Raw genomic sequence first — 15,577 nt, 5'->3', positions numbered from 1 at the left:
ACAGCACAAAGTATTAAATGGTGAAAGATGTTGGTTATCTCCTTTAAATCAGTGGTGGTCTTCTGTCCTGTACAAAGGCAGGTAGATAAACTCCACAAAGCATCCATACAAAGTCTTTTTTATTGGTTCATCAGGCATCCTCAATAACTCGCAGTTATGATGAGATTCTTCTCAATGTCCAATTCTTTGCATATCTGTCTTTCTGGGTAAAAAGATGGTTATCTCTTATCCCTTTTATCCCATATCATTGAAGCAGGGGTTAGAGATGCAAAGCGCAGCTGCTTTGCGCGGCACAGAAGAGTGCTGTTGAAGCAACCGGCATCATGTAGGCTTGCAGGAGGTGAATTAGAATGCCTCTGCGCCTGCGCAAGCACCTCTGTGCCTGCACAAAGTGTGTGTTTGGTGCATGCACACATGAAGTGTGCGCATGCGCACAAAGTGCGCCCACCAAGCCACACGCACGAAACTGGTGGTAAACATATTTGAATCCCACCACTGCTTTAAACCCCTGCATGGACCTGGTTACCTGCAGGACTGTTTCTCTTCTAGGATTCCAGTTCATTCCACCAGATCTGATAGGATCTGCCTGCTCCAGCTTCTCTCTATTAAACAATGCTACTTGGTGGGACCTCAGAGATGTGACTTCTATGTCATGATACCTGCTTAATGGGACTTTTCCCTTGAGATTTGAAGAATCTTAGTCTTCCTGCCTTCTGGAAATGCATGTAGATCTGGCTCTTCTTCAAAGTACGGATGTTAGGTGAGCCTGATATAGGTGTGGTTTATATTGTGAATCTTATTATTCTATTATTTTAATTTTGTTTTGTAGGTAGAGTTTTTATAATATTGTTTTATGAATTGTAGTTAGCTACCCGGGGTTTGTATGTAGGATGGACAGCTATATAAATTATCCCTCTAAGGAAATTACCACTGCCATGGAATCCTGATAGGACACAAAATTTTCAGTGATGAAAAGTGCTGGTTATTTTCTTTTAAATAAACAGCACTGGGCCTGGTTATTTGCAGGCCATACAGGAATTTTAACCAAGCCCATGAATACTAAAGGCAGAACTATGACAACCTGGTGGCCCCCAACTCTCAACTTATTCATTACAGTATCCATAAGATACCAAAATTGGTCATAGTATATACTAACAAGTCTAATAGTATCAAGAGAAATAATCCCTCATCTGCAAATATAATTCATCACAGTGCCCAATGGTGTTTCTGTCATAGGTCTCTGCCTGACTCCCACATAAATCATGCTATGATTCTCTTTATCTGCTACCCCAACACCTACTCAACAGTCTTCTGTAGAAAAGGACGGTTGGAGACCAGGCTGAAATTTCAAAAACTATTAGATCCATGGAAAGGGCTCTAGCTGATTTTGAACTTTTTGCTCCCTTAGTTCCAGGGAATTAATCCATCCTTCAGAGATGGGTTACAGTGACTGTCTCCCATGTGAGTATCTACTCATATTGCCACTATGTAGACTCAGATATAAACTGTAATTGGTGTTTGATCATGTCCACTTTTGATTTTTCAACACACTTGCTTTGGTTACTTCATGCGGAACTCAATGGTGGTATTCTACTGGGCCGAATCGGTAGCTCAGTTCACTTCGATGATCAACTGCTGAGCCCTCCCACCTACCTTGGCTTTATACTGACCTTTATTTCCTGCTTTTCAACCTCAGCTGCTTTGCGCTGCACAGGCGATTGCACACACAGAGAGCTTGCAGCAGAAGGTGAGTTGCAAATGCCATGTGTGCATAAAGCATGTGTTTGGCGCATGCGCACGCAAAGCATGCGCTCACACTGAACCAGTAGGAAAACTTTTTGAAACCCAGCACTGGTGGACACCTTTCTAGAAACTGAGAGGTGAAACTGAGCAGGTTTAAATAGAGACATGGTTGCTATTTGGAATTGGTAGCCACTACTTGGGGAATTTCTTGTTGAGGATTCTCAAATAGTGAGAAATTTCTGTTAATCAAAGGATAGCCAATATGGTGTGTCTGAATGATGAAAGGTGTAAAAGATGCAATTTGAAAGGAACATTCGAAGTCTTCTAGAAAAAGGCCTGCAGCTCTTCAGCAATTGAATGGTTGAAGAGAAAGACAATGCAAAACAGAAGAGACAGCAAACAGTAATACTCTCTCATCTAATTTGAAAACCCTAGGAAAAAAGGGAAAGAGAGAGGCAGAGTAAGAGAAGCAAATAGCTCCCAAATCTATATAGTTAAAAGTTAAGAAAATTTTCCCATGCCAAATGAGAGAGGGTAATTAAAATAGGTACTTTATTACTAGAGTCAGGAGAATGAAAGTAGATCAGATGTATAGAAATACAATTGAAGAAAAATAATACTCAAGAAATATAGAATGCTTAAGATATGAGAAGAACAGCTTAAGAAAATAAAAGGGGGGGGTTTGTAGTATAAACTTGCTGTAAATAATAATTCATGCAGTACTGAACAGTTGAAGGAATAAATCTTTTCCCTCTCTCTTTTCCTCCCCTCTTGGAATAAACCTTAGCTTGTAAATATTATGCTTTCCTTGCCACCTTCAAAACATTTTATGTGGAAAAATGCAATTTGGTCAGACATACAGACAATGTAAATATAGTAGACTACAAGTAACTGTTTGCATTTTTGTGAATATCACCTTATATTATATATTCCAGAAGTGGTATTCAGCAGGTTCTTGCCAGTTCTGGAGAACCAGTAGCAGAAATTTTGAGTAGTTCGGAGAACTGGCAAATCCCACCTCTGACTGGAGATTTTACAGTATTCTTTCCCTGCCAAGCCATGCCCAGAAGAACCGGTAGTAAAAATTTTTGAATCCTACCACTGATGTATTCCCTTTAATATTGATGAGTTGAGTGGTGGCATTTTCAGGGTAGATTATTTTACTTGCATTAGTCTGTGAACTAATAATCCTTCCAGTTCTAATTCTATATATAAATGGAAAACTTTATGCAGTGGAAAATCCTGATAAAGCAGGATTTTCAAAATCCTCAGCCAACTATCCTATTCTGTCCATGGAGTAACATTTCCCAATATTTACTAGTGATGATGGCTGTATTCTGTCTCCAGGATCAGAGGTAGTATATACTGGACCTCAATTAGAACTAATTTCAATTGCTAGGCTGCTAGACTATAAACCAACCTAAATGCTTGAGGTTAGATTTTGCTTTTTTCTGGTTGCCTAGAGCAGGGGTGTCAAACTCATGTGTCATGGTGGGAATTTTTTCCCCTTTGCTAAACTGGGCGTGGGTGTGGCCAGTGCATGATGCACCTGGCCTGCAGACTGGGATTTTGAAAGCCCTGGCCTAGAGTTTACAATAGCATTTGCAATCTGTTACCTACTAGTTATTTTGGACTATAACTCCGTTGCACTGGATAGCGCTAAGTTGAAGAAGAATAGCTCAGAGTAATGTTACTGTATTTCTAGACATGTGAGTGTACTAATGACTTTCAACATGTTTAGAGTTGTTGTCTCTCTGCATAAAATAACTACACTTCTAGAATAAGACAGGTTAGTATTATAACTACCTGATATATAGTGGTCAACATAGGCATGTATTTTCCATGTTGTTACATTATATAGTTTTCAATACAGATCAAACATGCTATTCCTGAACTAAAATAACTTCAGTCTTTTTCTAATAGATGTTATCCTAATTATACCATCTGAAGAGAATAGTTCTTGTCTCCTATCGCCACACACTGTATTTAATGTTTTCTGCCCTTTCTTGTTCTTTTTACTACCACACCTATTGTGTGATTTTGATTATAAATATCAGTATTCCTCCCAACATGACTTTATATAACTATTTTTAATTGCTTGCAAAATGTATATGCTCTGCATATTTCACATTTTGTGTCCTAGTAATTCTCATGATGGGACTTAAAGCATCAGAACAATCAAGGAAAAGAGTATTCTGGAAATACAAGCTCATAAAATAGAATTTCACATGAGATTTAATTTTGAACCAGTTATGTCTTCAGATGTTTGGGTGGCCTGAAGACAAAAAACAGAACATTGGTGCCTTAATCCTTTAATGTCTGCTCTCAGGAAAAGAAGTCTGAACATTTTGATCTTGCTCACTCCAATGACATAATTATGTCACCAGCTGCACCTCTTTTATTTCCCTGGCAAAGGAAGTAGAGAATGTTTACCTATTCTGTTGCAGAGTCATTGCCAGTCGAAATAGACTTTACTGAATCGCATGATATCATAAAAATGCTATTGGGAATAACCATTTTCAGCCATGTTAGAGTTCTTAAAATGCCCAAATGGTCAAACCTGCTATTTTAGTAGCTATTTTTAGAATTTCATGTTACTATTTTATTATTGGATCAATATACAAAATGAGTTCCTGACAAGAAGGTTTTATGAATTTCCTCTATTTGCTGCTGAAGCAGGCCTGGAAGGGCCATTCAAGCAAAATGAGTATTTATATGTGTGTGAGTAAGAAAGAGGGGAAAAGAAAGAGTGGCAGAAATAATAGTTGTGTATTTCCAATTGTTTCTTGGGGACTTCATAACATCTATAAATGAAATATGTCTTACGTGGTGAATAACAAATAAAACTCCTATGAAAACCAAAGTTATGAGAATGCAACTTTTCCGATGGTGCTACATACAGCACACTAGTTCTATTGAGCAACCCTAAAAATAAAAACAAGGAGCAACTGTGTTTCAAATGGTACCCAGAGAAATGAATCGGAAGAAGAGCTTTTAGTCAGCCTTTCATTGGTGCTGTAGCCAAAAGGTAAAATCAGTTCAGGAATATCAAGCCACATAAACATACTTAACCACATCTTTTGAAGCTATTCACATAGTATAGGTTAAGATCATGATTGTTTTTAATGCTCTAGTTTCAAACATTGTTTTGAAAGAGAGTTTTCCCCATATTTTATTTCATATTTCCAGCTGCTTCTTGTTTCAGGATCCATCTAAAAATGCAAAAACAAATGACTGCCAGAGTAGAAAATGTTCCTTATTTCTCAAAAAGCAAACAAATAAGGTTAAAGATGCCAGACTAAACTATACGGAGCACAGAAACAGAAGCTACAGCTTTGGTTGAATCTGGAATGAACCAGTCCAATTTATTTTTGAGCAGGAAGGTGTGATTGGTTGGATTAAATGAATAGGCTGATTTTTTTCTGATGTACTTTCTGATATGTTAACTATATGTTAGTTTGTTAACCTTATATCATATGTGCAAAACAGTCTGTTTTGAGAGCATTATGCTTTCCTCACGGAATACACTGTTTTGATCACTTTGGAAATGGTTTGTCCATTTCTAGAAATGTTTCTTTCTGGTAAGAGCTAATTTGTGTAACCAAGAACAAAGTGGAGAACCTCTGATGATAGAGAATGAGTTTTACATGATGGGTTGATGAACTGATTACAGTCTATTGTGGATCATTCAAAGGAAAATTGTTCTCAAACTTGGCATCTTACAGGAGGAACATGTAGGTTAGATTATTGATACTGTTTGATATTTATGTATTTATCAAATTTGTATTGGCAAGTTTGTGCAAGATGGTTTCTTTACGTGCTGATGCAGAGATGAAAGCTTCAAGAGTTGAAATATGTCAATAAGTGTTGACATGAGAATGAAGGCAAGGAATTTTTTCAGTGATACTTGATAAAATGTTCATGATGATGGAACATCATCATAAAGCTTCATCTGTGAAAAAAAAATCAATTATCAGATTCAGGTGAAAAACTCATGGTTACGACCAAGATGTGAAGTATCTTTAGACATTCTAGACCAGTATTTCTCAACCTTAGCAACTTGAAGTGGTGTGGACTTCAACAACCACAATGGCTGTTCTAGGTAATTCTAGATCAATGGTACATTATTTTATAAAAGTCCTCTTTAAGATTATAACATAGTGTAAATGTCAGTCCTTTCAACAATATATTTTCCTATTGTTCCATCTATACATTATAACTAAAAATGTTACCCTAATTTATCATACATTATTTCACTTCTTGTACTTTTGTTTCAAATTCCATTAAATTTTTTACATTTTAGGATCCCATGTTCATCATCTGGACACTACTTCATTTCAAAGTCAGTCTTACAGTATTCAATACCAGAACTTTGGAATTGTTTTGCTTTCAAATCAAGGTTCTAATTTTCTCAATGATCCATATGTGTCTAGCAGAACCATGCACTTTGCTTAAGCATTTCCTTTAAAACAGCTTTCAGAGCTCTATTTCTCTCTGTGTATTTTCTTCACAATGTGTTTGTTGTTACTCCAGTGACAATATAATGAATGGCCAGACAGTTCATGCATTGTCTAGAGCATTGTTGCTCCAGGGCATACCAATATAAATGATTTGTACCAAAATATATATTTTATGGTATTGGTTCATTGCGGTAAACCTCATTAAAATTGTGGATTGGCATTTAAAATACAGCAACAGACACAAAAGGTCACTAGTGTCATGGAGATTTAACAGGACGGTTTCACTAAACAATTTTGTGAATTTGATAGTATCTTTAAGAACCATATGAGTAGCAGAACATGATTTTATTTTATTTTTAATGCAAAGTGGGTCTGTAGTACTAATTAATGACCTGATGCTATCTCTAAAGGTTATGCTGCAGAATCCAAGAGATAATCACATAACTTTGTAATTTGTCACAGGATTCTGGGGACATTCTCTTTGTGCACAGGTTTAGAACCATACAATAGGAAAGGGCTGTATAGATCAGTGTTTCTCAATTCTTAACCATTTTAAGATGTGTAGAGTTCAATTTCCAGAACTTCTAATATTGGCTGTGATATTCTGGAAGTCCAAACATCTTAAAATGACTACGATCATTTTAATTTAGATCATCTAGCCTTGTTGTCTTGGTTTCCAGGTCCTTCACCATCTTGGAAGCCCTTGTATGAATACCCAATTTGTCATTTTATTTTTTTTGAATGGTGGAACTAGATATCCATGTACTGTATGGAAAATGCAATAGATAGACAACTAAAAATTAAAGGACTACACTATTTATTACAGAAATATACAATAGGTATGTAATAATTGAATAAAATAGGCCATTCTTTGACTATAAAAGGAGTTGGGATGGGAAAAGGAAAGAGAGAAAGGGTAGCGAAGGAAAGAAAACAAAGACTTTTTTTTATGGATAGAGAGACAAATGATCAAAGAAAGCAGAAAGAAAACACAAGTTGATGTCCTTATTGGCTGGTCAATACACCAAGTAGTGACTGTAGCCATTTGTATGGATAATAATTTACCCAAGGTGATCAAAATAAAACAAGATTAAGAAGAATCTCTCCAAAGTAAGTGAACGTGTAACAATTTTTAGAATAGGAATGATAAAATCAATGTCAACATGAGACAGTTGTGAAAAAGCAATCTGGAATTGTTTAAATGCTTTTTTTGCAGAACTATAATATAGTGGAAGATGGATGTTACCAAGCTAGAAAAATTGCAAAAAAGAGAAGCCAAAAGAAAAGAAAAAATATCGGAACTTAGCATGTTTCTTAAAATCTCTAAGATAGAAAATAATAACTATTTGTCCTTTCTGATACAAAATGCATTTATTTTTCAATACTTTGTAAAATTCTTATTTCTAAAAGTAGGCATCCATGGAAGGAACATGTCAAAAAAGTCAGGACAACAGTTCCAACTGTGGAAATGGAGCCCTTTCTATTTTACAGATATTCTGAACATAACACATGCAAAAAATATATATATATATGAAGAGTTTTGATCCCTGTTTTGGTCATACCTGCTATATTTTGAGTATCTGCTCTCACACCAGAACATAATTATAGACTTGTAAGAATAATACAACGAAGCAAATTGCATACTATGGAATCCTTGGTGCTCTCTGAGCTCTATTATTTCCTTGCAGACGCATCATTACCCAACTAGATGATATCATCAGTGCTAGAAGGGAGAAATATTTGCTCTTGGTATCATACCCTGCCAGTTTTGGTGGGAGTGTGATTTTTCTTCTTGATAATTCCTTGATAAACAGGATACTGTTTTCTGCTTAATAGATTAAGTCTGGGCTTAATCCCTGATTATTTGGATGTGGGCTGCTGGAGCAGATGTGTTCTTCTCTTTTTGTTTCTTTTCTAGCATTTTTGAGCTATGTATGTTCACTTCTTTTGAAACTGCATACTATCAGCAAATAATAAACTCCTTCAAGTCAGCCTCAGTGACAGGTACATTTGAAAATATTATACAAAAATAACAGTTATAATAACAAAAATAATATCGAGAACCTGAGTAGAGCAGAAAAATTGCAAGTCTAATCTGAGCTAGGTTTATTAAGAATGTCATGCCCCTGGTGGAGACTGACTGAGGAAGAGGAGGAACAGCCAACAGGGAGTGGAAGTGTGGCTCCAGAGGTGGTGGAAGAGGCTGAGGAAGGGCAGAGGCCAGCTGAGCAGTCAGAGGAGGACCCAGGCCCATCCCCTATCTATCCTAGGGCACGCAGGGAAGAGAGGTTCAGGGTAAAACATGGTCTACTCGGGAGGAGAGAGCCATGCTCCTCTTCATGGGCTGCAGGTGTGAGATTTGCATAAGAGTTTCGACCTGCGTGCTAACAGATGCTGGAGACAAATTAGTGTTTTATTCCTAAAGAAGGTTTATCTTGGTTGGCATTCTTCCAATAGACTATACCTGGTTATCTTCCTGAAGTTGGCAATTATCTATCCTGGTCTGTCATGGAACTTTATTCAGTGTGGTTTAGTTTTGGTTTTTGCTTCATTATCGGCTCTTTGAATTTGAACGGTTTTTTCCCTTTGAAACGTTATTTTGAAAATAGTTTATTCCTCCACTATGAACAATTAAACAGTAAAGCCAAATTGAAGGCATTAAAGGACTTTTATTCACATTTTGGTTTTTGTTATATTTCTGATATACTCTGGGTCATCACAAAGAATAAGGAAAATGCTCTCTTTCTCATGGGTGAAAATCAAAATGATTTTGCAACATAGATTTAAAAGCAATTTTGTCTTTTTCTTATTTTGATTTTTTAAAACCTTATTAAATATTTTATTCAGCTCATTTTTAACGCCTTAGACAGAAGTTTTATTTGGAGATATTTAAAGACTGCCGCCCTGTGGTGAAAACCTGTCTAACATATGGATGCTTGCATTATGTCATATTTTACGAAGACAAAGAAATGTTGCTGTGAGAAATTGCCTTGTTTTGCTGGTCTGAGAACTAGGGACACAAAGGTATCTTTTGAAACAGATTATTTTTATTTTAAGCTTGCATACATTGTGGATTATTATACACAATCATACTGTATTTAATACCTCAGGCACAAAAAGAAGAAACTGTTGATATGGAATACTGTTTATTTGGTCAATGACCTGCAGGATTTTTAAAAATAAAATAAAACACAAAAGTAAAATTAAGTAGCTGAGATAAAATACTAGCACAGTAAAGATAAAATAATAAATAAAAATGTAACATATACTGCTGTAAGGATGCATTTATTTCATGTGCAAGTGTAAATCTAAAGCAATAGGATCTATGAATTAAAAATATATGATATATAAAACAAGATAGCTAACATGAACTGAAATTGAAGAGATGAATAAAATAGAAGTAGCTATTTCTGTGAGCAGTTATGCTGACAAAATTTTCATCACAGCAACACAGAATTTAGCTATTGCTCAAGCAATAAAGGGTTTCAATTTTTCTGGAAAGTGGTTCTCATAGTAACTGTGTGACCTTCCTGGAAATTTACATATTAGGAGCACTATATATGCAGAGATGATATTCCTGTATAAGATTGCTGATATGTTCTTCTATTCCAATGTAACATTAATGTAGTTATAGTAGACATTAATTATAACAATAGCAGTAATTCACCTAGAGAACTAATAGCAATACTATGAAGAGGAGTAATACTTAATTACTGACACAATGACTAGTGGTTCTGTTACACATTAGGGCAGGGGTAGCAAACTCACATTATCACGTGACTATCCTGCAATCTGCAACTCTTACACTGCAAAAACATATGGACTACACAACTTGATCAGGGCAAAGCAATAGATGCAATCTACATAGACTTCTGAAAAGCTTTTGATTCAGTGGTACATGACAAACTACTCCTAAAACTAAAATCTTATGGTATCTCTGGACACCTGCATAACTGGATAGAAGCATTCCTGTCAAACAGACAACCAATGGTCAAAATTGGGAGCGTCCTATCAAATTATGTACCTGTCAACAGTGGTGTCCCCCAAGGCAGTGTTCTACGACCATCTCTCTTCATACTCTACATAAATGACCTCTGTGATAATATTAAGAATTGCGTTCTCTTCGCTGACAATGTAAAGCTAATCAACACCACAGACAATACTGCTACCCTTCAAAAAGACCTCGACTATGTAGCAGATTGGTCAAACAAATGGCAACTTCAAATCTCAACAAATAAATGCTCTGTCTTACATATTGCAAAAAAAAAAAAAAAATACAGGCTGAATAGTCAAGACCTTGTTGATGATTCAAACTCTGTCAAGGATCTTGGAGTACTCATCTCTAATGATCTAAGTGCTAGAGCCCACTGTAACTACATAGCCAAAAAGGCATTAAGAGTTGTTAATCTAATCCTATGTAGCTTTTTCTCTGGTAATATTACACTAATAACTAGAGCATACAAAACATTTGCTAGACCAATACTTGAATACAGCTCATCAGTCTGGAACCCACATTATGTATCTGATATTAACACAGTTGAGAAAGTCCACAAATATTTCACAAGAGTTCTACACTCCTCTACTTGTTGCAGAATACCTTATGCCACCAGACTCAAAATTCTAGACTTAGAAAACCTAGAACTACGCCACCTTTGGTCCAATCTAAGTATATATAAAATCATACATTGCAATGTTCTACCTGTCAATGAATACTTCAGCTTCAACCATAACAATACAAGAGCAAACAATAGATACAAACTCAAGGTTAATCACACCAAACTTGATTGCAGGAAATACGACTTCAGCAACAGAGTGGTCAATGTCTGGAATACTCTACCTGACTCTGTGGTTTCTTCCCCAAACCCCCAAAACTTTAACCTTATACTTTGTACTATTGACCTCACCGCTTTCCTGAGAGGTCTATAGGGGGCGTACATAAGCGCACCAGCGTGCCTACTGTCTCTGTCCGGTTGTTTCTTTTATTTTTCTTATATGTATCCATGTATTCATAACTATGTTTTTACTTATACCTATTATCTTGTAAGCAATTGACAAACCAAATAATTAATAAATAAATAAATAAATAAATAAATAAATAAATAAATAAAGTATCGGGACTTCTTTCCCCTTCGCTAAACCGGGTGGGAGCATGGGCAGAGCGTGATGCATCCGGTCCGCGAGCTGCGAGTTTGACAACGCTACATTAGAGAATTGACCATTTAGTCAGAATCAGGTTTTTTGCTTTCAAAATGTAACATCTTTTTTGTCTGCGCAGAGTTTATACTGTATGGTGGGGTTTTTTTTTGTTTCAGAACTAATGCCAATTTATTGTATCTTTCAAAATTTGGAAAAACATTGTCACATATTTGGTTCTATAACATAAACTATTAGGCATTTCTTGCTGATAGAGATGTCGAAGTCATGAATTATAAAAATGCTAGATGAATATAAATTCAAATAGATGTTAAGGACATAGAATTAGGATTTTCCACTCCATTTAGGGTTGGGTAGTGGATGGGAATCTTATCACTAAATTGAGTATAAAGAACTTTGAAGATGACCTCAGAGAAGGAATGCATCAGTTAGGAAAACATGATTTAAGCATGGAACAGGAAGAAAATGGTGAAAACAGGGTGCTGGCTCGGGAGCTCTTTGGAGCTGAGATCCACACATCCTAAAGTTGCTTAGGATGAGAAAGACTAGATCTCCATGTTCTACCTGGAGACAGATATCAAACACTCACTACTAGACTGTAGTGCCAGCTCTTGACAGCCTCTGACATTAAGAGAAGCCACATTGGAATGGATCATTCTGAATTTTGGTTTTTCCAGGGGAAAAGAAACAAACAAACCTCCAGAAGGATCCTGATGGCAGAGAACTGCTAGAATAACAAATCTTGACCATAAGTAGGACTGGTAGATGTGGAACTTAGATTCCATCAGGATCAGCCAGGTTTCTAAATATAGACTGCATTTGAAATACAGGAAGATGCTCTGAAATACTATAAGGTACTCTTAGAAATCTTGATTAGATGATATCTAAGTGTTTTCATTATATACACATGTGCTTGAGAATTGTTCAACATCTGGGAGATGGATTTTGTTTTAGAGTTTCATGATAGAGTTTTTTCCCCTTTTGCATGAAATAAGCCTATCATGACCTTAGCAATGTTTTTGCCATTGTCTGCCACAGATTTAATTTACTTGCACCAGATTAGTTTTCAATCCTTGAAGAGGAAACAGTGGCCTATACTATCATCTGTCATTGATGTTTGTGGCATCTAAGTCCCTTTGAGAAAACTATGATTTGGGGACTTCTGAGATTTCCTTCTTATAGTGAATTGAAGATGATTCTACGAAAGCAGAGCTGATGACTGCAGCAAAGACCAAGGAACCTCTCTGGATAAGGAAAAAAGAAATCGCCCACTTGTGCTTCAGATTATTGCTTCTCATGAGGAGACCACAGAACAGAAATTCTCTGTGAGTCTGAGTAATAGGAGACAACTGGGTTAGTTACCTTGCTTGCAACCACCATGGAGACTTTTAGAGGACACTAAATCGACAAACTTCATTTTCTAGTCACAAAAATTGCTCATTAACTAGTTTTAGAATATTTTCATGAGTGTTTCCTCCTTATCATCCATTAAGGCTTACTTAGACTTTTTCTAAGGTCACCCTAAGTTAAGAAAATAATAGCTGCATCATCAGCATAGAGAAGCACAGCCAGGTGTCTACTGATAAGATGACCAGAATGCAGTCCTATTTTTTGGACCGAGAAGTCAGCAGAAGGGTGGCTGCTAAATCTTAACTGTGTAGCTGTGTTCATATGTAATATTCTTATTAAGAAAAGTGGTCTCCAATATATGAAGGAATGAAACAACTTCTACCAGAATCTTCTTTAAAAAATAAATAATGGTGATTCACAAAGAACCATGGGTATGCGTGGGCGCATATATCTCTTCTAGGAATTGTATGAACAGATGAATCTACAGTTGACCTGCCCTTCCAAAAGACCTCTTCTTGACTTCTGCTGTGCTCTGCAATATAATTGTTTTTAGTTTGTTCCAAGCTGTTTCACATCATCCTTACATCTACTGTATTTTAAATCTATTTTCCATTCATTCTGCTGGATATTAATATTAATATTCAATACTGTTTTCATAAAGGACTTGTACTTTCTCATTCTGTAGATCTAATTCCAGCCTAATTTATTTCCTTCCATGTCTATTGCTTTCTAAAGAGCTTCTCTTGATATTACCAAAAATTGGCTTGTATCACATTCATAATTCCTCATCACTCTTGAGCTTTCACCAATTTCCCAGGATTTCATAATAAACAAAACACTTTAATTGCACAATTAAAGCACTGATTTATTCCCTTTCTACGTACATGTATGAATGGATTTACCTTTAAACCATGTATTTGAATTAAGCAGATCTTTTGTTAACTAATTTTTGTATTTCCAAACATGCTCACCACCCATCATTGTCATCAATTTTGGAGTCTCCTAATAGCTTGAACATTTTTTCAGTACTATCTCAATTTATTACCATTCATATCTACTATGAGAATTCTAATCAGTGGACTGCATTCATTCAGAGTGTTGCTCAGTTTTATTATCTTTGGTTCTTCTATCAGAAGTTACCAGAATATACACATTTATCACCAAATTATGGATCTATTCTTTCACAGATACTACCAGGGATAGTGAATATTTTTTTTGCCACATCTTAACTTTTATATTCATGATTAAACTTATAATTTTACTGCCTATCATACATTTATTAATTTCAGTCCACAAGTTCAGTCCTCAATCATTCAGGTCTACTGCATGTTTTTCTTGTTTTCCCTTTGTTACTATATTAATTAATTAATTAATTTTTGCTCCTGCTACACTTTAAGTTACAATATCCACATGCCATAGCTATTAGTAAATGGGCTTACAGATAATTGATCTGTTATAGATCATGGCTTTGCTTAATCAAGACTTTCACATAAAGCTTATTAGTAAGACAGAAAATAGACAGACTAGATTACTAGCCTCCATAGTATCAGATCAGCATTTCCTCTTAAAGGTAAAGAAAGTACAGCAAATCTTGGCCACTATACTTTAATTGCAAAGCCCAGTTTTTATTCCAAAGTTACTTTTGTTATTCCAGGAAAGCATGTCAAGTCTTCATAGTGGGGTCAGTTACATATAAAACTCTCTCTTGAATTTTTCTTCATATTCACCAACCCCACAATAAAGCCTTCATTACTGTTCTTAAATCACATACTCCTAATATGGCAAGAAGATTTGTGGCTATTGCTTAATCTTTGAATTAGATCATGGGCAAGATATGCCAAACTTACTGTTAAGGATGGATGTCAGCCACAGCCACAAACTCTGTTAGCTCTGCATTAAGGCAGACCTCTGTTAGCTCTGCATTAAGACCAGCAGAGGTGGTATTCAGCAGGTTCTGACCAGTTCTGGAGAACCGGTAGCGGAAATGACTGGTAGTTTGGAAAACTGGCAAATGCCACCTCTGACTGAAGATTTTACGGTATCCTTTCCCAACCACACTCACAGAACCTGTAGTAAAAAAATTTGAATCCCACCACTGAAGAGCAGACTGGTTAGAAGGGCCTCTTTGCTGTCTTCTCCCCTTCCCATTCAAGTCTTTTCCCTAGTCAGCATGCCAGATTACAAAGCTGAAACTTTGATGCAGTTACAAGAAGAGAATGGAGCAAATGGGTCTTTTGGAACCTCTGTAGCCACCAGCAAATAGAAATAGGCAAAAACAGCAACAATAAAAGAAGGCATTTGTCCTTCCTTTGAAGTGGGTGTTCCAGAGGAAAAAGAAGGATGGAGGCCCAGCAAAACACAACACAACATGGAAAGCTGTGGTGGTATTCGACCAGTTCTGCCCGGTTCTGGAGAACCGGTAGGAGTGATGAGCAGTGGAGACCGAACCGGTTCTCTCTGCTGTTGGGCCCACGCACCCACCCAGGCTCCCATACTCACCGTTATCTGCTGAATTTGAAGCGCAGCTGCTTTGTGTGGCACAGAAAAGCGTTGCGTGGCAGCTGCTGAAGCAATCGGGAGATTGTGCAGGCTTGCAGGAGACGAGGTAGAATGCCTCTGCGCCTGCGCAAAGTGCATGTTTCGTGTGTGCATGCAAAGTGCGTGCACGTGCGCAAAGCGCACCCATCGCACCATGCCCACCGAACCGGTGGAAACAATATTTGAATCCCACCACTGTTGGAAAGGGTCAAGTACTTTACATGCTGGCCAATAACTAGGAAGAAATACTGAAGAAATCCCAGAGAGGAATCAAGGCAAAGGTTAGAAGAAAATTTATAAGAAGAAAACATTGCCAGTAATATTATGGAGTG

This window comes from Pseudonaja textilis, chromosome 3 (assembly GCF_049901715.1).
Source record: "Pseudonaja textilis isolate UNSWEBS1 chromosome 3, rPseTex1.2, whole genome shotgun sequence".
Taxonomy (NCBI): Eukaryota; Metazoa; Chordata; class Lepidosauria; order Squamata; family Elapidae; genus Pseudonaja; species Pseudonaja textilis.
The sequence above is the reverse complement of the archived record's forward strand: the minus strand, read 5'-3'. Positions refer to the sequence as shown.